The sequence below is a fragment of the Palaemon carinicauda genome, chromosome 35 (assembly GCF_036898095.1).
Source record: "Palaemon carinicauda isolate YSFRI2023 chromosome 35, ASM3689809v2, whole genome shotgun sequence".
NCBI classification, from domain to species: Eukaryota; Metazoa; Arthropoda; class Malacostraca; order Decapoda; family Palaemonidae; genus Palaemon; species Palaemon carinicauda.
The window spans coordinates 58,359,203-58,382,389 of record NC_090759.1 but is presented as its reverse complement, the minus strand read 5'-3'; the positions used below and the strand labels follow the sequence as shown (position 1 = coordinate 58,382,389).

At 43.9% G+C, this 23,187-nt stretch overlaps 3 non-coding genes across 3 annotated transcripts; all 3 read left to right on the top strand.

Moving 5' to 3' along the window:
* The first annotated feature begins 433 nt into the window (after window positions 1-433).
* LOC137627983 (U2 spliceosomal RNA) lies at window positions 434-626 on the top strand. The gene has a single exon (XR_011041290.1). It is a non-coding gene; the product is annotated as a U2 spliceosomal RNA (small nuclear RNA).
* A 1,332-nt stretch (window positions 627-1,958) lies between these two features.
* LOC137627951 (U1 spliceosomal RNA) lies at window positions 1,959-2,121 on the top strand. The gene has a single exon (XR_011041264.1). It is a non-coding gene; the product is annotated as a U1 spliceosomal RNA (small nuclear RNA).
* Window positions 2,122-3,307: 1,186 nt separating this feature from the next.
* Window positions 3,308-3,500, top strand: LOC137627982 (U2 spliceosomal RNA). Its single transcript, XR_011041289.1, has one exon. It is a non-coding gene; the product is annotated as a U2 spliceosomal RNA (small nuclear RNA).
* Window positions 3,501-23,187: the final 19,687 nt, after the last annotated feature.

Genomic DNA, 23,187 nt, shown 5'->3' with positions numbered 1-23,187 from the left:
GAGGCATTTTGACTTGGTTTTTGCAAACCATGGCTTTCCTTATTTTTTTACAAGAAAATATATATAATTTTTACCATTCTTCAGAACCTGGTTTGGTTTAATTTCACAGTATATCTTCACTACAATGATCAGAGAGACATATTTAGGAAGACAAAGAGTACTTTACATGGCTTGATTTGAAGTGCATGTTGCTTCATACTTAGAGAAAATGAAGAATATTAGACTTAATAAGAATTATTGTTTCGTGATTCTTATACTGTTCAAATTATATATATTTCAAGTTTCTAATCAAAGATAATTGCATTGTTATTTTGTGTAAAATCAGGGTTACTGAATAAGAATTTTGAGCACATATGCCCTTTTTATTCTCATTCTTATAAATCAGGTGTTAGCAGAAGGTGTCAGGGGATTTCCAAAATTTGAACAGGTCGGTATCGCTTCTCGGCCTTTTGGCTAAGATCAAAGTGTAGTATCTGTTCTTATCAGCTTAATATCTGATACGATCCCCATGTGGGATCTACGATATTAAACTGATTTTTGGGTCTTGGCGAAGTGCTAGGGGCTTGCTCCACCTTTGCCGCGGATCGGCCCGGTATTGCAGTACCTCCGGGATCGGTCCACTCCCCTCGGGGAGAAATAAAAACCATCATACTAATAAACGAGTCTCCCTCGTGGTAATTTCTGAGATAATCCATCATATTGTTATTGGAAATTTAGCAATAAATATATTCATTGACATAATCGGTGACAGAAATTCAGAGAGATAGATTATGCCGTAGGATCCGCACATCAATTGGTAGTTGTTTATATTATTTAAAACCCAATTATTCATCCAGAAAACATCAGTAACTATAACCAATAAATAAAATGGAATTTATTCATAATAATCAGATTAAAACCGAAAAATCATAAAATACTCCATAAATTTTAAGTCTCTTCAATTATTCATTCTGTTTTCATCATATTTAATTGATTTTCATTTATAATGTTGTCATATACAACCTATTTTTTTATAATTTTTGGTTTATTTACCCATTGTTACTATCGTTACCATACTTAGGTATATCCATCCAGTCGCATTAACAAGTTACCCATATTCATTTTGAATTTAGCAATTATCAGTAGTCTACCAGCAGTAACAAAAGTGAATTATAAATTCTCTTTTTCCATATCCTAATTGAAATTTTATATTCAGTTTCTATTATTTTTAGCAATTTTATTATTTGATTATCATTGTTATTTAAATTAAAAAAACAAAATTACAGAAATCGTTCTGAAGGAATATTTGCATTTAAATGCACATCAAATTTCAACAAAATAAAATACTCACATGTGTAAAAGAAAAGAAGAACAATATGTGTGCAATTACAGGGGTAATTGCAAAAAGATGGGTCTTTTGGGTCACAAAGTTTGCTCATTTGTAAGTAAACGGTCAAGAGGTATAGCTGAATATTTAAGCGAGCTAGTTGACTGGACTCTGAGCCTAATTCTTAGCTAGCTGCTTTTTCTAGACTAGTTACAAAATTCAGTCAGTCAAGTCAAAGGACGACAGTAAGTGAAGGTGCTAATCTCTCTGGGAGCTTCGTCTGGTAGGTGTTGACGGCTCGGGAGCTGAGCCGCAAGTCCTTCAGCCAGCCAGGAAACTGTACTTGGAGCTGTAATTCTCTGCTAGCTGAAAAAACCAGCTAGCTAAGATGGTCAGTGGGCAGGGATTATCGTGGTGATAGGTTTTTGGTAGGTCTATTAGACAGAAATATTTATATTTCCATCTTCTCCTTCTAGTTATATCAAATGTTGAAGAAATGGTTTTCATTCATATTAAGAAAAATATTTGCTTTGTTCAAGAAATATTTGCATTTTCAAGAAATAGAGTCCATTATTATGACCACCATTCTTTATTGCTCTGTATAATGTGTGCAGTCATGTTGCATGAGGGGTGAAAAGGCTGTTGGTTAAGCATACTTACCTGGCACAGGGGACACCATGATCACGAAGGTGGTTCCCCCAAGGCGAGGCTCACCATTGCACTCCGGTGGTGCTGACCCTTGCGATTGACCCAAATGTGGTCAACTCGGGTGCGAAATTTTTGGTAGCGAGGGACTGCGTTCGCGCTATCCCTCTAAAAGAACTCCTTATTGAAATTAATCCCTCTTAAAATATTTGTTATAGAAAGTAATCCTACCAAATTCTAACCATTTTATAGTAAAAGAATTAATCTTGGTACCTATCCTTTTTTTAAACAAAATTATGCAGGTTACTTGTTTCATTTCTTTATAAATCAGTATTTATATTCAAAATTAGTAGAGCAGCCACCGTTCACAAGCTTCCTATGAACATAAAAAATACCAAGGTACTCTACCAGCCAAGACGAATTGCAACACCCTATGACCATATTATCATGTGTGAAGAGTATATAAAGGCTGTGGACATGCTCAATTACTTGCTAGCTGTTAAGTCATTTAATGAGGTCACAATCCATATAGCTAAGGTTGTACAGCCTCTGCATGACTCGAGCAAATAATTTGGGAAGTTCATGGAATAAAGCTTAGCATCAAAATTGTCGTCTGCCAACCAATTCAATTAGCACAGCGTCATATGTCCAAGAGACCTGGATATGGTACCAGCATCACCTGAAGAAAATGGAACGTTTCAGCATAAGAATTTTTCCAAAATCTGCAGTATTTCATAGCGAACTGATTTCCTAGTAACTGAAAATTGGGATTGCTCTGGGCGGAGCAATACCCTTGAGCCAAGATTCTTGTGGGCCGAGATAAGGCTAGATCCTGATCCACCGGTCGGGTCTTGCACCCTTGGGGCCTATGACTGAATGCCTAAGAGCCCCCACCCGGACACAAGATCAGGGCAATCTGCACACACTCGCACATCTTGACTTGGTATCTGCAGACCATAGCTTTCCCTTTTTTACAAGAAAATATATTATATAATTTTTACCATTCTTCAAAACCTGGTTTATTTCCACAGTATTTCTTCACTACAGTGATCAGAGAGAGATATTTAGAAAGACAAAGAGTACATTACATGGCTTGATTTGAAGTGCATGTTGCTTCATACTCAGAGAAAATGAGGAATATTTGACTTAATAAGAATTATAATTTCAAGATTCTTATACTGTTCAAATGACATTTCCTTAAAGTTTCTACTCAAAGATACTTGCATTGTTATTTTTGGGTTAAATCAGCATTATAGAATAAGAATTTTGAGCACATATGCCCTTTTTATCCTCATTCTTATTAATCGGGTGTTTGCAGAAGGTGTCAGGAGATTTCCAAAATTTGAACAGGTTGGTATCGCTTCTCGGCCTTTTGGCTAAGATCAAAGTGTAGTATCTGTTCTTATCAGCTTAATATCTGATACGATCCCCATGTGGGATCTACGATATTAAACTGATTTTTGGGTCTTGGCGAAGTGCTAGGGGCTTGCTCCACCTTTGCCGCGGATCGGCCCGGTATTGCAGTACCTCCGGGATCGGTCCACTCCCCTCGGGGAGAAATAAAAACCATCATTCTAACCAACAAAATTCCTTTTACGAGTCTCCCTCATTAGTATTTCCCTTAGATGATGTATCATAAGGTCATTGAATAATTTGCTAGAAATATATCCATTGACATAATAGGTGACAGGAATACTGAAAGATATTAATTATGATGAAGGGTCCACCCATCAGTTAGTAATTGTTTATATTATTTAAAAAACAATTATTCGTCCAGATATCAGTAACTATAATCTACTAATAAAATGGGTTTTATTCATAATAATAGTTTAATTGAAGATTCATGAAAAAATTTCATCGATTATCAGCCTATTCAATAACATTGTTTTCAACATGTTTAATTGATCTTCCTTTATAATATTGTCTAATCTTATTTTGTCATAATTTTTGGCTTATTTCCCTATTGTAGTTATCTTTTCTGTACTTAAGTGCTCTCAATAGTCACATTAACAAGTTACCCATATTCATTTTGTATTTAGCAATTATCAATAACCTACTGGTAGTAACAAAAGTGAATTATATATTTTCTCTATCCTTATCCTAATTGAAATTTTTAATTTAGTTTCTAGTGAGCAGTTGAATTAAGTAGCCTATTATTATTTTTAGCATTTTTATAATTTGATTATAATTGCTATTTAAAATAAAAAAGCAGACAATGCTGTGAAATCGATACTTGAATTTAACTGCACATCAAACTTCAACAAAATGCAATGCTCACATATGTAAAAGAAAAGAATAATAGTATGTAAATAAGCATAGATTATAAGTCAGGGAAGATCATGGTAACCATGAATAGCTCCTAAATTACTGCGTGTCTTAACACTACCGGTATTATATTAGTAATCCTGTTAGGTCACAGCTGGAATAAAACTTATAGAATTCTGTGTAATATTGAGCCACATGATGAAGAAGGTTTGACTATTAGAATTGACGGTATTAGTAGGTTGGCAGTTAATTCTATAGTCAGGCCTTCTCTATCATGAGGCTCAATCTGCACAGTATTCTAGATGTTTTATTGCAGCTGTGACCAAGTCGTGGAATGATTTTCCTCATCGGGTAGTTGAATTGGTAGAACTTCAAAAAGCTCAAATTTGCAGCTAATGTCTTTTTATAGATTATCTATAAGAGATCTGTGTTGATGTTGTTACTGTTCTTAAAACATTTTATTTTGTTCATTATTTCTCATATAGTTTTTTATTGCCTTATTCCCTTTCCTAACTGGGCTCTTTTTCCCTATTGGATCCCTTGGACTTATAGCATCTTGCTTTTCCAACTACTGTTGTAGCTTAGCTACTACTACTACAACTACTACTATTACTACTAGTAATAATAATAATAATAATGATGATAATGATAGGAAGACTGGTTCGAATCGGTCAGATTGCCCGGACATTATTTTCCGGTGGTGGTTCTCAGACATTCAGTCATTGCCCCCAAGGCTGGAAGACCCGACTGGTGTGGTCAGAGTCTTTCCTGATCACGGCCCAAAGGGATTTTTTTTTCAAGGGTATTGCTCCTCCCAGAGTAATCTTAGTTTTTAGAAGTACTGGAGAATCAGTTTTCCCAAGTGCACACACAACCAGAACAGGCACTCAGAAAGGACGTACAGTCACTCAGCCGCGAGAGCATAACTGTAGGCAGAGAAGTGCAGTTGTTCGGCCCCAAGAGCATGACCGCTAGAAGGACCAGGAAACCAGGCCCAAATTGGAACTAAAATGAAGAATTTTAGTGGTAGAGAAAGTAGTAATAGCAACAAGTCCCTGTGAGTAGGAAAGACTGGAAGAGGAGAGATGTATCATTTGTGGTAGAGAAAAGGAACAGTTCAAAACATAGTTACTTATCCTTCCTCGGGGGGGGGGGGGGGGGGTGTCAGGTACTAGGGGTGAAAGGAGGGATTGAATAATGTTGGAGGGAGTCTGAACAAGGGAATATACTTTAGCTACAAGTTTGAGGATCAAGGGGATTAGCTTTTCAAAGGGCAAGGACTCTACTTGGGAGATAAGGATGAAGGTTAAAGGGGAAGGGGAGGGACCGTGACTAGGATCAGTATTGTTGACTGGGGTGGGAGCTATGGTAGGAGCAGGAGCGGCGATTGGAGTAGGATTGGCAGGTGGCTGTCATGGTGGTTTGGAATAGGTACCCCTTTGGGGCTTTGGTGGCTGCGGCTGTGCTTTTGCTGCTGTGGAAGGTGGGACAGTCTGCAGTGCTTCCAATCTCCTGAGCAGCTCTGGACATTTCAAGTTCCAGGCATGGTGGGATCCTGCACAGTTGGGGCACTTTGGATGGGTCTCCAATCCATTCTTGTGTGCTTCTTGCTTGCTTGCTTGCTTTTAGATTGTCCAGCATTTTGCCGAACACGGGCTCTTGTGTTGGCAGCCCGTTAAGCAAGCTCTCGGCTCACGAGAAACTTGCTCTTTTCAGCAGTAGCTCCTTTCAGAGCAGTTCGACAATATACAGGCAAATAGTTTTAGTTACAGTGGCGCCACATTGATCTCACATGACTGGCCCTGCAGCCGCTCAGTTCCTTGAGCATAGCTGCAGGTGCGGCCGCTCAGCACCAAGAGCGTAGATGCCTGAAGTTTTCATCCGCTTGGCCTTGCAACTGCTCAGCTCCTTGAGCATAGTTGCAAGTGTGGTCGCTCAGCACCAAGAGCATAACCACCTGGGGGACCAAGAAAAACTTGGTCCAAATTGGAACCGAAGTGAAAAGTTTTAGTGGTAGGTAAAAGTGATGATAGTAGCAAGTCCCAGTAAGTAGGAGAGACTGGGAGAAGAGAGAAGAATCTTAAGTGGTAGAGCAAAGGGGCAGTTTAAAGCTAGTTGCTTATCCTTGCTCAAGGGGGATTGTTACTAAGGTGGAGAGGAGGGATTGAATGGTATTGGAAGGAGTCTTGACAAGGGTACAGACTTTTACTATTAGCTGTAATATCAAGGGGATCAGCTCTTCAGATGGCAAGGATTCTGCTTGGGTAATGGAGGAGATTGAGGGGGGAGGAGGAGGATTCTGAATAGGATTGGGAGCAGGATCATTAGTAGACACAGGAGCATCAGCTGGTAATGGAGCTGGGGTCGACTTCCGAGGAGGTCTTTTATGTGGTTTCCTCTGCGGTTTTGGTTGCATCATCATTGCTTCCTTCGTAGTAGGGTTGGCGGCTTTCGGAGGTCTCAGTCTTTTTAGGCGTTCTGGGCACCTTTTGTTCCAAGCGTGGTGTGGTTGTGAACAGTTGGGGCCCTTGGGCTGGGTATCTCTCCCGTCGTTGTGCTCGTGGATACAGATTTGAGTTGGATGATTTCCCCTGCTGCCTCCGCAGATAGCCAGGCTCTTGCAGTCACACTTGTGGTGTCCTTTTCTTAATCCTTAATGGGAAAGGTTCCCCACAGTCCGAGTTTCAGGGCAGGTGGAATGGGTCCAATGAAGGTGACAACAACTTCTCTAGTGGGTGCCTTGCAACTGCCCAACATTTTGGCATTCTTCGATGAAGGTAACTGGCAATTTGGTTCGGTAGTTGTATACCACCGCTTTCTTCTGTTTCCTAGCAGGATCAAGGTAGGTGAGGGTGGCTTCCTTGTAGAGGTGCTTTGCGCTATCTTGGTCTTTAGGGCTGATGATAATATCACCCTTTAAGTTGGGTCTTTCCGTCATCTTAAGGCCAGGATTGACAGCTGCCATAGCGGCTACAGCCACATATGATGAGGTGTCTCCGGTGGCTGGTAGCTTGAATTTTGGTATTTGGGATGAAGCTGACTGTGTGGCCATAACTGAGACCTGCGTGCTGCTAATGGCAGTGGATTCAGCTAGGAGCTGAGCGAGACACTCCGTGCAATTGCAATCCTGTGTGTGGTCCTCTGTGGTCTGGGTGGAGACAGGATCTAGTTCCATGGAAGAAATATCTGCCTTTTGAGTGGAGGTGGCTGCAGTCATATTTTCTTCAGGACCGGTTTGCGCCTCCAAGTGGGGAGGCAGGGTATCCTGTGCAGAGGGGTAGTCCGTCGTCTTTTCCTTGATGGCTGGTTGAATTTGAGAAGGTGAAGGTTGCTGCTCAAAGTCTGGCTCTTCAGGAGGGAGAGAGGGCCAGTATTCATGCACACTCTGTGCGCAGCAACATGTTGGGTGGTGTTGTCCATCTGCAGGTGTTCTATAGCAGTGTGGGAAACTGGAGACCTGCTGGGGTTAGTCCAGGATCGTTTGGTATGGGCCTGTACTTGGAGGAAATATTTCCCAGTTTCTGGGCCTGGTCTCTAGCTTGAAGAAGTGGGGGATGCAGGCAAGTGTAAAGTCGAGACAATCCATGCAATCACATCTCAGGTTATGATGGTACAAGGTTGAGTCTTCAGTAGGGACAAAACCCACATGGTTGATGAGTTCTTCCCTGTAGCAGGCGGTAAAATACCTGGGGAAGGAGACTTTTGGTGGGGGGGTGGGTTTCATTGCATTCTATTATCATTGGAGGTCAATACTATATTCCCTGGAATGAAGGAATACAGTGCACAGTCTCTGCACTTTGAAATCGACCTTTCTTTTTTGTAGAGTCTTCTGCAGTGTCTAAGGCGTTCCGGGTACAAGTCCCAGGCAAAGTCCTTGAGTCTCGTATAACTCACTGATATGATGAGCCAGTTACTGTTCAGTGTAGTAGCTGATGGAATTCGGCATACAGCCGAAAGTTTCAGCACAGCCGAAAATCTCGGCACAAGGCCAAAAAATACGGCTATCCAGCTGGCAGGGAAGCTGTGCAGTCCTGTGTGGCGAGTAGACTGATTTCTGGGTGCAAAGAGACGTCCTCACAATGTGGTAGCTGAGTCGGGTGCCAACGGCTGCAGACTCCACATATTGCTGGACTTCTGCAGGCAGTCTTGTGGTGGCTAAACCGTTAGCAGTTGAAACACATAGTGGATCAACTTCCAGGTCACCTATAGAGAAATTTCCCCATAGACCAAGGTCTAATGAAGTTGGAATTTTCCCGATGAAGGGTACTGTAACTCTTCTTGTGGGTCGCTTGTGGCTGCCAAGACGACGTGTTGTATGGTGGACATTGCTGCAATCAGTGATGAAAGACAGCGGCATGTCGGTGGGGAAGTTACAGACAACTGCCTTCCTTAATTTCTTGGTTGGATCCAGGTGGGTCAATGAGGCCTCCTCCTGAAGGTAGAAGGCACTGGCTTGGTCTTCTTGGGCGATGATCAGGTCATCCTTAAGGTTGGTTCTGGCTTTGATTTTGAAGATTGGGTTCACTGTTGCAATGGCAACCACTGCTGCATTGGAGGATGCCCCTTCTACAGCTGGCAGCTTGAATCTTGGAGGTTGCTGGTCTGGGTTGTTGGCAGGTGGTATCTCAACAGAAGGTTCTGATATAGCGGGTGGTCAGCCCCCTTCAATTTGGGCTCTGGCTGAGGATTAATCCCTCCTACCTTTGAGAAATCAAAGGACCCATGGTTCTTGAAGTGGTTTTGTATTTTTTTCTGATAAAATCTTGCAGTAACTGTAGCTGCATGTGTCTGGGTGCCTGGTCACTCTGGTTTGATCGGTCTTCAGACTGGATTTTGTTATCCCTACGAGCTTTTAGATATGAACTCTGTACCATGCATACTGTGCAGAGGAAGTACATATGCACACATCTGTGTAGGACCACCTGCATCGTCTGTATTCGCTGTACAGGTGCTTCCATATTCAGTCGCCTAAAAAGTGGGGAGCCATGGATATGGTTGACCTGTGTTGATACAGTAGAAGCTATCCCTGTCAGGGAACTGGTGTCCCCTGTGCCAGGTAAGCCGATTCTGGAGCAAGCTGAGACTACTTTCTACTGCGGGAGCTGAGCTGAGACTGACTGTTCCTACTTTTACAGTCAGCCCCTACAATCAAACCAAACCAAAGTGGCTAGTGAGAGAAGCTCTCTTCTCAGTGAATCGTATCTACATCAAAATATTTCGGACAGCATACCTTCAAGACTCCCTGAAGATATGAAGAAGAATCTGACCTGTGGATTAGCTGATTTAGCATGTCAGACTAATCCTGTCCTTTTTTGAGACGACTTTGACAATTAGCTCTTAACCTTTTAACTCCTAGTCATTTCCCTTTTTATAGTTTTAGTTCCCAGCTGGATGAAATTTTTTGGAATCAGTTTTATGTACATTTTGCTTCCCTCATTCCAACCTAGTTCGTTCTTTCTCTCTCTTTCATATATATATATATATATATATATATATATATATATATATATATATATATATATATATATATGTGTGTGTGTGTGTGTGTATGTATGTATGTATGCATGCATGCATGCATATATTCACACACATATATAAAGCATGTATATGGGCACGTAAATTTCTTAATGAGAAAAATCTAACGTAAACTATGCCATCATTTATATGCTATGTAGATTTCATTTTTTTATATTTATATATTTCAGGCCATAATAAGAAAGGTTAGTTAAATGATGTGCAGAATATGAACAAATATACATTTTATTATAAACGGAAAATATGCTCGGTATGTATAGTAAATACAATATAGGGAAATGATTTTCATAGGTATGATACATATGATAAAAACAAAGATTACTGGTGATATTTAAATCTCATTTTCCTTGTCATCATCATCATCATCATCATCATACTTATACTTAGTATACTTACTTGGTATACTTGGTCGAATTTAGAGGGTCTTCCTCACAGCTGTGGTGGTCCACCGCTGACGCCAGTCCGTGAGTCCTTCTTCATGAGGGTGATCTGGTCTGGCACAGAGTTTGTGGCTGCCCTGCAGCACGCTGTGTAGCCTGGCACAGGAGGCTCATCTGGCAGCGTCTGCAGGAAGGTGTCAAGTGCATTCTTGAATTTGGCGACCGAGCAGCCTGTGGTGTCTCTGACATTTCTCGGCATTGTATTGAACAGTCTGGGCCCGTTTTGGGTGAGGCTGGAGGCAAGGAGGGTTTTTATCCTCACGTGTGTCCTGGAGGAGAGGCTTTGTCTTGCACATGAGCGCCCAGAACGCTCACTTTCACGTGCCCTCAGTAAGTCAGGGGTAGGGTCAGGCACCTGCCTCTCCATGATTTTCCAGGTGTATATTATTCTATATCTCTCTTCTTCTCTGTTGAGAGTAGAGTCCCAGCTTTTGCAGGCGCTGCCAATAGTTGAGCTCCCTCATTCCTTTAATTGATCTTGTGAAACTCCTCTGGACTGACTCTAGCCCCTGTATGTCCCCCTGTTTATGGGGAGACCACAGCTGGCTGCAGTAGTCAAGGATTGGCTGTATGAGGGTCTCCCACAGTTTCAGCATGACCTCCTGCTCCCTTGAATGGAAGGTACGCAGAACCCAGCCAACCATGTGCCTGGCCCTAGTGGCGGTGTCCTTGATGTGCTGCTGGAAGGTGGCATCATTGTCCATGAGGACGCCAAGGCACTTGACTGCATTGCTGGGTGGGATTGGCTGCTGTGTTTTTGTCAGTAACTCGGTGGAGTGGATGAGTTCAGTATTGGGCCCCAGTCTCATTATTTCAAATTTATCCTCGTTGAATTGCATGTTGTTTGTGTCAGCCCAGTGGAAGACCCTCTGGATGTTTGCCTGCAGCTGGACGCACTGATCCTGTGGCTTAGGGTAGTGTCGTCAGCAAAGGATTATGGTAAACACCATCATAGTTGCCTTAAAAATTAATGCTGCACTAGCCACATAACCTCCTTAATCCCGGCAAACACGACTATCAGTCTATCCCCTTTGCCGGTAGGGTGGTTAACCCCTATTTGCTTTTTTCTCTTTGGTTGTCCAGCATTTCGTAACAGTACAGTTCTGATTTAGCCAAGTCTCATCCTGGTACCCGAGAGGCTGATTCTCGTTTTCGTATACCTTCCTCATGACACGCAAAAACTTATTCCTTGCAGCTGACACATCACTTAGTTCTGATAAAAATTTTCTGCCATTCACTTTCCCATAATGAAAAACGATTTCATGCAAGAATATCCTAAGAGATTCACGACAGCCCTTAAATTTAATGTCTTTACGCGCTTCTTGCAAAACTGTAGTAATGGTATGTAGCTATTTAATATCATAGAACCTTAACACTATTCGACGTAATGCATGCTTGTTTAAATCATCCTCATCGGTCACTGGTCGAGGACGACTTCTATTCTTATCATTGAACATTCGATGTCCAAATTCGTTTTCGAATTCATTTCCTTGTTAAATTATTCTCTCAACAGCCCTCTTTAGAACTGCTGTTGCCTCACTCGTATGATCACAAACTTTTGCTGCGTCGATCAAAGGAGCATTGTTTTTCTTTTCTTTAGTAAAATATTTGTGAACATTATCCACAATATCCTTGGCTGAAGAGGAGAGAAAGATCTTTGTAGAATTTCCATTGTTAGTACTGTCGATTGATTGGCTACTATTTATCAGAAACACTGCTTTATATACGCAGAAATGAAGTACCAATTGTAAACAAGGTTTGTTTGAAATGAAATTTCTTTTGATGACACGATTGGAGTCCTAATCGTATAAGCTGCATATCGTCACCCTCATAAACTTAACTGCCTAAGTCATTTTCTCCTCTTGTTGGGAAATAAAAAAAAACTTCTCATTTCTTAATTCTTCATATCATTACCTTGAGCTTCAATTCACAAATTCTTAAACAGAAGGATACACAGAATCGATGGCATGTTCCTCTGGAAAAATATTTGTTATAGAAATAAAACAAGGTAAACTGACTTCGGCAATTACATAAGTATTATGTCCCATGACTTAGGCATGATTATAAAGTTTACATTTACACAGTAAATTATATATTAGATACTTGGATTTCCTGAAAACTGCAGTCAGATATTCTGCGAAAATAGAACTGATCTTCTTAAAAAAAAAAAAAGATTTAATATTAAAAATGAAATATATTCCTACTGTAGTCTAATCCTTAAAATCTGGGAAGCCTCTGAGAATTTCTTATAAGTCCTTTTATATAAGCAGAAATTTAATAAATACTAGATATTGTAAATGGGCCTTACAAGTTTTTAAAGGCTAATGTTTCTCAAAATATTTATTGTGTGCACAATTGTTATTTAATTACTCATGAGGCAAAGAACCAAAGAATTTATAGCAGTCGGTTGGCACTACTGCTTTCATGGACTGCAAATCAATAAATTTTCTCATTTTGATAGGGAGTCTTGATGAAAATAGTGGGATCCACTAAATTTCATTGTCATGAACCCGATGTGGCAAGTCCTCCCTGGTCGACTGAATACTGAACAATAACTTGTACTTTACTTTTCCATTGCTTTGGTACATCAACCCACGCAGATCATGAATCATTGGGTCTCCTTTCTTTTTCCCTGGTCTGATACTTTTGAAGTGTGTATTATCCATCATCATGAAGTCTTAGTGTTTCATTTGTTTGACTATGTATGGTGATGGTTTGATTCTAGCACACTGGATGAGTACTGCATAGTCACGCTCAGTGAAGACATCATTAACCATCTTACGTTCAATGGTGCTATGCATGGAGTCACATTCTATTTGTGTGTGATCAGCAATGAAATACTTCTGAATGATGTTGATGCCATATTTTCTAGCTGAAGCAGAATAAGCATTGACAATAGTTATGCTTGTGTTCTGATAGCTGCATCCATCACTCCAAATCACAAGCTCTTGCAAATTTGAGTTATCCAAAATTATCTTCTCAAAAGGATGGTACTGCAGCTACGCAAAAACTTCACTTCTCAAGTCACCCTCTGTTTCATTCCAGAGGTAACAGTAACCATTCTTAGAAGGAAGATTATACAGTGTAAAGTTATGCACATGTAGCTTCGTTTTATAGTACAGCCTGCAGATCCATAGTCCAAACAGACTTATTGACGCTAGCAGATTCCTTATCTTGCTCCTTCTCCTTTCTGGCTTCGTCTTTGAGCTTTATGTGTTGGTCATACTCATCCTTAGTAATGTTGCCATATTTGAATGATTCACATGTATCACAGCGACCTTTTCGAGGTACAAATACAGAAAACATTTCCTCATGGAATTTATTACTGGAGTGGGTGACTTTAACAGCTCTTACTCCTTCTTTTTCAGCATCCATTTTGTATTCCCGATGAAGGTTTGCAATAGTGGTCCCTGGATACAAGATCTTTTTATCTTTGTATGTTATTGTGTTCCTGCAGTAATGTGAGTCTACAGTGGGCAATGCATTTAACTAGTTTGTGAGGAATTCATTATGAGAATCATTCACTTTAGCAGATTTTCCACTTTTGGGACCACGTTGGCCTGATGCACTGGTTCCTGATGGGTTGGCAATTTAAGTGTATGCTGTCCTTTTATCCTCATTATCCTTCAGCCATGACATGATAGTTCTTGCAGGGATACCAAAAGTTGAAGCAGAGTAGTTTGCAGACTTGATATGATGATCCATCAGGAAGTTTTAGATTGTAGGCATAGGATGACTGCCTCCTTGATCCTTGTGCTATTTTCTTCTGTTTATTTCTCTTTTTGATATTAGGGCTCGAATATAAACTCTGTTCCACCCAAGTGTTTAGTGCCCAAAATTTTTGGAATATGTGCCTTCGTTGTTCTTCAGTTCTTATTTGACTGTTATGGGTTTTGGCTTTCAGACAAAAAGTAGATTGGCATGGAGGTCCCATCTCAGCAGCTGGAACATTTTCCCCAGTTTTCCTTTTATACTGTTCACCCCTCAACCGCTTCGCCTTCATAATATTTTGATTCCATTTTTCTTTATGTGGTCGTTTCTGCCTCTTTACGTTATCCACCACCATCTGCAAAGAAAGACAAATAGATTAATTAATCAAACAGTATTTGGGTTCAGCAGATACATTAAAAAAAAAGTGCAGTCTCAGCTGCAAACGAGGACTAAAAATATAAAGTTCATCACAGCACTGACAAAAACCTAAAAATTAACATTTAGCTCCAAAGACTTAGCCCAAAGATTCCCGAAGCAGTTGTCAGAGGCATAATAAACCAAATAAATAATAGCCTTTCCCTTGAGAATAACACAATTCCTTACTTGCAATTGAAAACATTTTACAGTACTACCCAGACTTATAATAACAAATGTCATATGTGTTTTAGTAATTGATAGTGATAAGATTATGATAATGGAATATGAGGATATGGCATTCAAGGGGAGATTAGGGATTGCATAAGCTTCGTGAATCCAGGCCTAGAGCCCCTTGATGTACTCCCAGCCCAGAACCTCGGGCTCCCTAGCTCATATCAACATACATTCTTAAATTTGTTTAGCTACAGATATTTATATAAATTAAAAGTAATCTGTGGATACATACCTTCTCAACGATGCCAGTATTCCTTTGGGGCTCTAAATTCTTCAACATACATGGTTTGTCTTCAGCTACAGCAGTTCCAGAGCTTGAGGAATCACTATCATGTGGGCGGTAGTGTGGGTCACATTTGAGGCATCATCAACATATGCTGCTCCATTCAAGTTTCTCCTTATTTTCTCCAGTCTAGGATCTCTTACTCAGTTCTCTACTTAACACACTATGCAAGAGTAGTTGTCTTGTACATTATCTATCAGAGTAGAACTGATAAACACACAAAATTTACAAGGCAACACTCACTTAAGGCATGGCCCAGGGCTTGTATCTTTTGTTTACAACAGCAGCAGTGGTTATTAATTATAGAAAATTAATAAATATCCAATAATAGAAAATATAATTTAAGGGGATACTATAAAAAAAATGATTAAGTACTGCTTGTTTGGTTTATGAAATAACACAAATTTTAAGTAATTTGTATTTTTCCTAACAGTACTTACTTCGAACTACTTTCTTAGGAGTATCTGGGATCTCCTCCCAACCGACCAGAATTTTGTGTAGTTTCCCCTATCTCCGTTTCCTATAGTGGGTCTCTCTGTAGCGGATGAATACGCGCCCTGAGGCGACCCTGGTCAGCAAGCGTGCGTGGCCAGGTCTCGGTCACCAGTAAGTTTATGATAGATATGGTATCAAAAGTCCTGTAAAGCACTCGGGGCAGGATGGGTGGGCCATAACCCGAAAGTAGTTTGAGGTAAGTACTGTTAGGAAAAATACAAATAACTTAAAATTTGTGATTTGTTCCAACATGGAGTACTTACCTCCAACTACTTTCTTAGGAGACTTATACTTTAGGAGGTGGGAGTGACCTTTCGGACCGAGAGACTGGCTTGAAACGTGATCGAACCTAGATAGGAGGCTAGGTTCTTGTGACCCAACACAGAAATGAGACTTAGGGAAATCTACGCATAAAACTAACTTAGTATCTAAGTAACTCACCTCTGCAAGAATCTTCTGGCCTGGATGTCTTCAACTGAATGTGTTCCACATGGCATGAGAAGGGATTAAGGGAAATGGAGGGGAAGTGGTAATAAAGGGAAAGGTAAGGAAGGAACCTGTGTCTCTTGGACTTACCGTCCACGTCTTCCCCGGGGCTACAACCTTTAAATCTTCTGGAACGCAGAAATGACAGGCCCAATGGAGAAGCCGTCCAAAGATTTCCTAGAACAGTCCTTCAGGTAGTGTGCCGTAAAGGTGAACTGCCTGGACCAAGTACCTGCCTTTAGGATGTGGCCCACAGCCATGTTTTTCTGAAAGACTAACGAAGTACTCAGGCCTCTAATATCATGGGATCTTGGTTTTCCCAGAAGAGAGACTCCTGTCTCGTTGTAAGCCCTCATAATTACTTGTCGTAACCAGAACGAGATCGTATTCTTGGAGACTGCCTTCTTCACTAGTCCTGAGGAGACGAACAGACTTGATCCTAGGCCGAATCTTGGACGTTCTTTCCAGGTACTTTCGTACAGCTCTGACTGGACATAGTAACAAGTGCTTCGGGTTCCCTGAACGAGGAATCGCTGGCACTGAAAACTCCTCGAACCTAGGGTCCCAGTAAGCTGGGTTCTGAGTTTTGGCTACAAAATTGGGTAAGAACCTGAAACTTACTTCTCTCCAACCTTTAGTGTGTGAGACCTCGTACGACAACCCATGGAGCTCGCTCACTCTCTTCGCCGAAGCTAGGGCTAAGAGGAAGACAGTCTTGAGGGTGAGCTCTTAGTCTAGAATATCCTTGAGGGGTTCGAAGGGAGGCTCCAACAGGGCCCTCAGAACTCTGGCCACATCCCACTGGGGCACTCTAGAGGCAGGGGGGGAACACAATTGCTCGAAGCTCTTAATGAGCATCGAGATTTGCCTGGAAGCCCCTAGATCAATGCCTTTCAGGAGGAAGACTTGGCCCAGAGCCGCTTGGACACCCTTGATGGCTGGAATCGACATACCCACGTCGTCTCTCAGATAGACTAGGAAATTGGCTATCTTATGAATGGAGGCCTCCAACGGCCTGATGTTCTGTGAGGTGCACCATTTGGTAAAGGTGGCCCACTTCGCTTGGTACACCGTGATAGAGGACCGTCTAAGGTACCCGGACATCCTTGCTCCGGTCTTCGATGAGTAGCCTTCCCTCTTCAGGAGCCGCTCGATAACCTCCACGCGTGTAGACGGAGGGACCGAGGGTTTTTGTGAACCTTTGGAAGTGTGGCTGCTGGAGGAGGTCTTGCCTGTCTGGAAGGGGCCATGGTGGGAGGCGTGCCAGTTCCTTTAGGACCGCAAACCATTCTCTCTCCGGCCACCAGGGTGCTACCAAAGTCATCCACAGGTTGCTTGCCCTCCTTACTCTGTTAAGGACTTGCCTGAGCATCCCGAAGGGCGGGAAGGCATACACGTCGAGGTTGTCCCAAGGATGTTGAAAGGCGTCCTCGAACGCTGCTGCTGGATCTGGCACAGGAGAACAAAACACGGGGAGCTGTGCGTTGAGTCTCTTGGTGAAGAGGTCCATCACCGGCGAGCCCCACTTCAGGATGACCGTCTGGGCCGCTTCTGGGTGTAAGGACCACTCCGACCCTACTACTTGGCCCATCCTACTGAGGCCGTCAACTAGCATGTTCTTCTTTCCTGGAATGACCCTGGCTCTGACCTCGACCTGCTCCTTTTAGGCCCATTCCAGGAACTGCGTTGTGAGACTGCACAGCTCCTTCGACTTCAGTCTTCCTTGCTTTTTCACGTAGGCCGCCACCGTGGCGTTGTCGCACATCAGAGCCACGGTGTTTCCCCGGAGTAGATAGACAAATTCTAGGCACGCCCTTTGCACGGCCATCAGCTCTAGCACGTTTAAGTGAAGGGTCTTTTCCGCAAGGGACCACTTCCCCTTCGCTGACTCGTCGAGCAGGTGGGCTCCCCACCCCTCCTTTGATGCGTCCGTGAATAACAGCATCTCCGGAGGGTCGCTCGCGAAGGGCATTCCCTTGAGAGTGTTTGTCCTGTCGTGCCACCACTTCAGGACTTCGTTTGTCTCCGGGGACACCGGAACTATTTTGTGCGGGGACTCCCTAGGGGTCCAGAGCTCCTTTAGGTTCCATTGGATCCCCCTCAGCTTGAGCCTCCCCCGGGGGACTAACTTCTCCAACGACACGAGGTGGCCTATCAATATCTGCCAGTCTTTGGCTCTCCTCGTCTGATCCGTTAGGAAGGGTCGATCCAGATTGTCGAGCCTCTCTGAGGAGGGGTAGGCCTTCACCAATTGGGTGTCTAGAACCATCCCCAGGTATGTCATCCTGGTGGAGGGCGTCAGCTGCGACTTTTCCAGGTTGATGGTGATGCCCAAGTCCCTGCAGAACTGTAGAAGCTTCGTGCCTTGCTCCCTCAGTACTCCCTCTGAGGGTGAAAGTAACAACCAGTCGTCCAGGTAACGAATCAGGCAGATGCCCTGTTCGTGTGCCCAGACTGAGACTGTTGTGAAGACTCTCGTGAAGACCTGAGGAGCTGTCGACAGCCCGAAGCAGAGAGTTCTGAACTGCAGAGCTTGGGTACCCCACTTCACTCTTGGGAACTTCCTGCTGGAGGGTGGACAGGGATCTGAAAGTAGGCATCCTTGAGGGGTAATGACATCATGAAGTCTCCTTCTTTGAAGGCCGCCATAACCGACTTCGGGGTGTCCAATTTGAAGTTGGTCTTGCAAACAAACTTTTTGAGGGCTGACAGATCTATGACCGGCCTCCAACCCCCTGTCGTTTCTCCACCAGGAAGAGCCTGCTGTAGAACCCCGGGCTGGGGTTCCTGACTGGTTCCAGCACCCCTTTGGCGATCATGGCCAACACTTCCTACTGTAAAGCTGTTCTTCTTAAAGGGTCCTTGGGCGCCAACCACTCCGCCTGTTGGTCCGGGATTAGAGGAGGCGGTTCCGCTAGGAAGGGCAACCTGTACCCGTCCTTCAGTACTGCAACGGTCCACGGATCCGCTCCGTAGTCCCGCCAAGCTTGCCAAGAGTGTTTGAGGCATCTCCCTACCCGAGGCTTCGGCAGGAGTAGTGTGCCTCTCTGCCTATCTCCTCCTAGAGGCGCGGGTGGAGCGCCCTCTCCTAGAGTTGGCATAGGAGGGCCTAAAGGTTGTCTGTGGGGCTGAACCTCCCATACGGGAGGGCTGTGGGGCTTGGTGCCAAGACACAGACGGAGACTCTCTCCTCGGTTGGACTGGCGAAGAATGGGACGGGTGAGGGGCGTCTGAAGAGTGTCTCCTGTGAGCTGGACGTCTTGCAGGCGAGGGTCTAGGCTCTCCTGCTTCTTCAAGTTTCCTTACCCTCGCCATCACCTCCTCGACCACCTTCAGGGTGAACATGGACTCGCCCCAAACTGGCAAGTTCCTCAGCGATCTCGCCTCCCGTTCGGGTAACCTCCGTACCAACTTGCTCAGAACTGTGTCGCATTTCCGCAGAACCCAATTGGCTGCTTGAGAGAGGGATTTATGGGGGAGAAACTTTATGGCTTTTCCCCCCGAACTGATCAATTCTCGTAATAAGGACTGGTTTTCTGGGACGGAGAGGTCATGAGAGGACTAGAACCCCACCAGTGTGCAGGCCCACCAGTCCAACCTAGAAGAAACGTTAACCAGGTCTAGGGCCATATCCTCCATCATGGAAGTTTCTGCTGGTGAGAAGCACACTGGAGCGGAGGATGCCCTGTCTTCTGCCGCTCCCTGATTCAATATGGCGATAGCTGGCTCGATCGTATGGGGACCTCCTCGACGACCCTCTGGGACGTAAAAGCGCTTCTGCGTTTTAAGTCCCGGTAGAAGTTTGGAGGCACCCTGGCTCCTGGAGGCGTCCGCTTGGCTGGCTATGAACTTGTCTATGTGGTCCATACCCAGCTTCACGTCCCGTGCCAGAGGTAGGGCTAGGGAAGGCTTCTGCTGAACCGGGTTGTCCACTAGTCTGCTCAGCCTGGAGAGCCAGGCCGGCTCTGCCGAGGGTTTAGGTTCATCCAGCCTATTGTGGCGTCTGATGAGTGCCAAGACTTTCCGGTAGGAGGAGACGTCGTCTGACGAGCACTCTCCTCCTTCTACCAGCCCTTCCGTTACCTGGTCATCCTCATGGGGAACCTCGTCAGCAACGGAAGGAGCCGTATGGGAAGGTAGAACCACCTTCTCATGCCGAGCCATCGGCGTGGCGACCCGCAGAGCAGGTGGATCCGCTGGGACGGGAGTAGCCTTCATGGGTCTACTCTCTCCCACGGAGGTTCGTGGAGCCGCGGGCTTCTCCGGGCCAGCTGGCTGGCTCTGTTGCTCGGGGAAAGTCGTCGCAGTCCCGGGGGCTGGGACTATGCTGCCGGGCCAAAGGAGCGGCTCTTTCCGCTTGGCAGATGGACCCGGTGCCTTCGCGGACTTATGCTTGCTGAAAGTGACCTGGTGGGTCGACTTCTGACGATGGTCGGGTCTGCTGGAGGAGCCGTGTCGCGAGGGCGAAGAAGCGGCTCTAGGGAGCCAACCGGAGGCGCCCGGAGCGGAGGTAGCCTTGAGGAGTTCACTCCGGGGGATTGTGACCCGCACCCACTTATCCTTAGACGAACGGCTCCTCTTGTACTTCTTCCTGGAGGTCCTAGCCCGTTTCCTTCTTGGCGTGAGCGGGACCTCTTCCTGTGGGACCTCTCCCGTTTCCTCTTTGAGTCCTTCGGGCCTTCATCTTCCGAGGAGAACGAATCCGACGAAGAGGAGGAGAATGATGACGGGCCTTCTTGGGAACAAACTTGGTGCTGAACTCCTCCTCCTAGTCTCATGGGCGACCTGAAGGGCGTCCTGGGTGCCGTCCAAGCAACGGATTCCGAATTCGACGATAATGCTTCTTTCTCAGCGTCTCCCCCGGTCGCTGAAGCACCTGAAATACATACCCACGATGCGGGGGAAGGGGCCGTAGCAGGCTTCCCTCACATCAGATCTTCGGCAGAGACAGGCCCCGTTGGCACCAGGACCTCGTCTCCCGAACACACTCCCACCCCTCCCTCAGGCCCCTCACATGCCTGAACTGACACAACATCCCCCCCAACAGGAATATCAGACTCTTGGGGAAGGGCAATGGGCCGCTTCCCCGCAACGGACTTACCTCGTCCCCTACTCTAGGTAGGGGAAGGCGGTAGGGAACCCCTCTCTGACGAGGCATCGGGCGAAGCTAAAGGCGAGGAGATGCTAGTCTTCTTAGGTGATCTCTTGGCTGCCTTCTTTTTCTTCGTTCCGTAGAGAACCCATTGGATTTCATTCCAAGACTAGCACTCCGGACACATGGCTATAAAGGAACAAACACTGCCCCTACACGACAAACACAAGGTGTGAGGGTCGACCTCCGGCTTGGAGAGAAAAGCACCACAAGATTTACCGGCCATAGCCCCGGGGCAACGACGGGGATGCTCCATCATGAACACTAAGGCACCAATCGACACAGGGACACAGAGGAAAGAGGTGGATAAGGTTAGGATTGAACACGTGGGGACCGCGTGGAGACACAAAGGGTCGCACTGGGTGAAGAGAGAGCGGTGAGATGTGAATCACGACGCGACCAAAAACTTATTGGTGACCGAGACCTGGCCACGCACGCTTGCTTACCCGGGTCGCCTCGGCGCTATTCATCCGCTACAGAGAGACCCACTATAGAAAACAGAGATAGGGGAAACTGCGCAAAATTCTGGTCGGTTGGGAGGAGATCCCAGATACTCCTAAGAAAATAGTTCGAGGTAAGTACTCCGTGTTGGAAGAAATTTATTTTTTGCCTAAATCATAATGATGACTTAGGCATACAGACAATAATGCCTAAGTCATCTAGTGATATAGGCAAAAAATTTACGAGGAATTTTATACCACTTATTATCTAGATATGACATGGGCATTTATATCATTATTTGCGCCATATGTTGGAGATGTGATTTAGCAAAAATATAAAAATCTCTGAAAAAGGACTTAAGCAGTTAGTTTATGAGGGTGACGATATTTATTTGTCGCGGGCTTAAGATGTGAAGGAATAGATTTTGGGATTTACGGCCTAGTCCAGCGTTAACCACTTTAAAGGGCATTCAGCAATACAATTAAGCATGAGTAAAAGAAATTGTTTAATAAATGATAATAAATCAATTAATCAAATATTAGAATCTCTTAATCTCTGAATCTCTTAAAAGTATTGTCCCATACATCATGGGGGCAGACTGCAATACTATATTAAAATTATACAAGGCCTTGATTTTTTCCAAAATTAGTTATGGATGTGAAATATACTCCTCAGCCAACCCAAGCCAATTAAAGACGTTAGATTCAATATATTTCATGTTGATGCTGGAGAATTACCTCTAGAACTTTACCAAAAGTCTTCTGTTGTTTGGTATTGGTTTAGGTTGCAAAGACTCCCTAACTCTTTAGCCTTTCAGACTGCAAGCCTTGTAAGACACACATCATACTTTGAGTTGCACCCTAAATCTCCTGAACCTTATGGCTTTCGGGTGAAACAATTATTAAACAGTCTGAATATAAATAGAAGTAAGATGCTTCCATTTAAGGCATCATCAACGCCTCCATGGAAATTACCAGAGGTATCTTTTTGTAAATATTTTATTGAAGTTAAGAAGAATATGACTGACTTAGAATCCAGGTCGCTTTTTATGGAACATGTTGCAGAACATAGGGGATCGACTTTAATATTTACTGATGGCACCAAATCTGATGCTGGCGTTGGATTTGGAGTACATAGTAATGATTATAATTGTAGAGGTGCACTTCCTTTAACAGCTTCCATATTTACTGCGGAACTGTATGGCACACTAACTGCTATTGAGAAAATAGTGTTGGAGAAAGAGGGTAATTTTACCATTTTTAGTGATGCAAGGAGTGTTCTTCAACTCTAGCAGTTATTAAATCTAGTAACCCTCTAGTTTCAAAGATTTTAGAATGGATTTTTATTATTAGTCGGAGAGGTATAATGGTTCAATTTTCTTGGGTTCCAGCACATATAGGAGTGTCTGGGAATGAGAAGGCAGATTTACTGGCGAAGAATGCTGCATCCGAGTTGCTACTAAGAAGGTATCTTATTCCCTTTAATGATTTCCTACCTAACATCAGGAAATTGTTTTGTAATTGTTGGCAACAGCACTGGGATGGTCTAGATGGCAATAAGATGAGAGAGGTAACAAATGTCATATCTCCTTGGAGATATAACATGATGCCCTGAAATATGGAGACGTCTCTTAGTCGTCTCCGCATTGGTCACACATGGTTGACACACGAGTTTCTTCTGAAGGGCCAACACCAACCGTATTGCGACGACTGTTTGTTACCTTTAACAGTGAGGCATTTGTTGATCGAATGCCCCAACTATAATAACTTAAGAGATA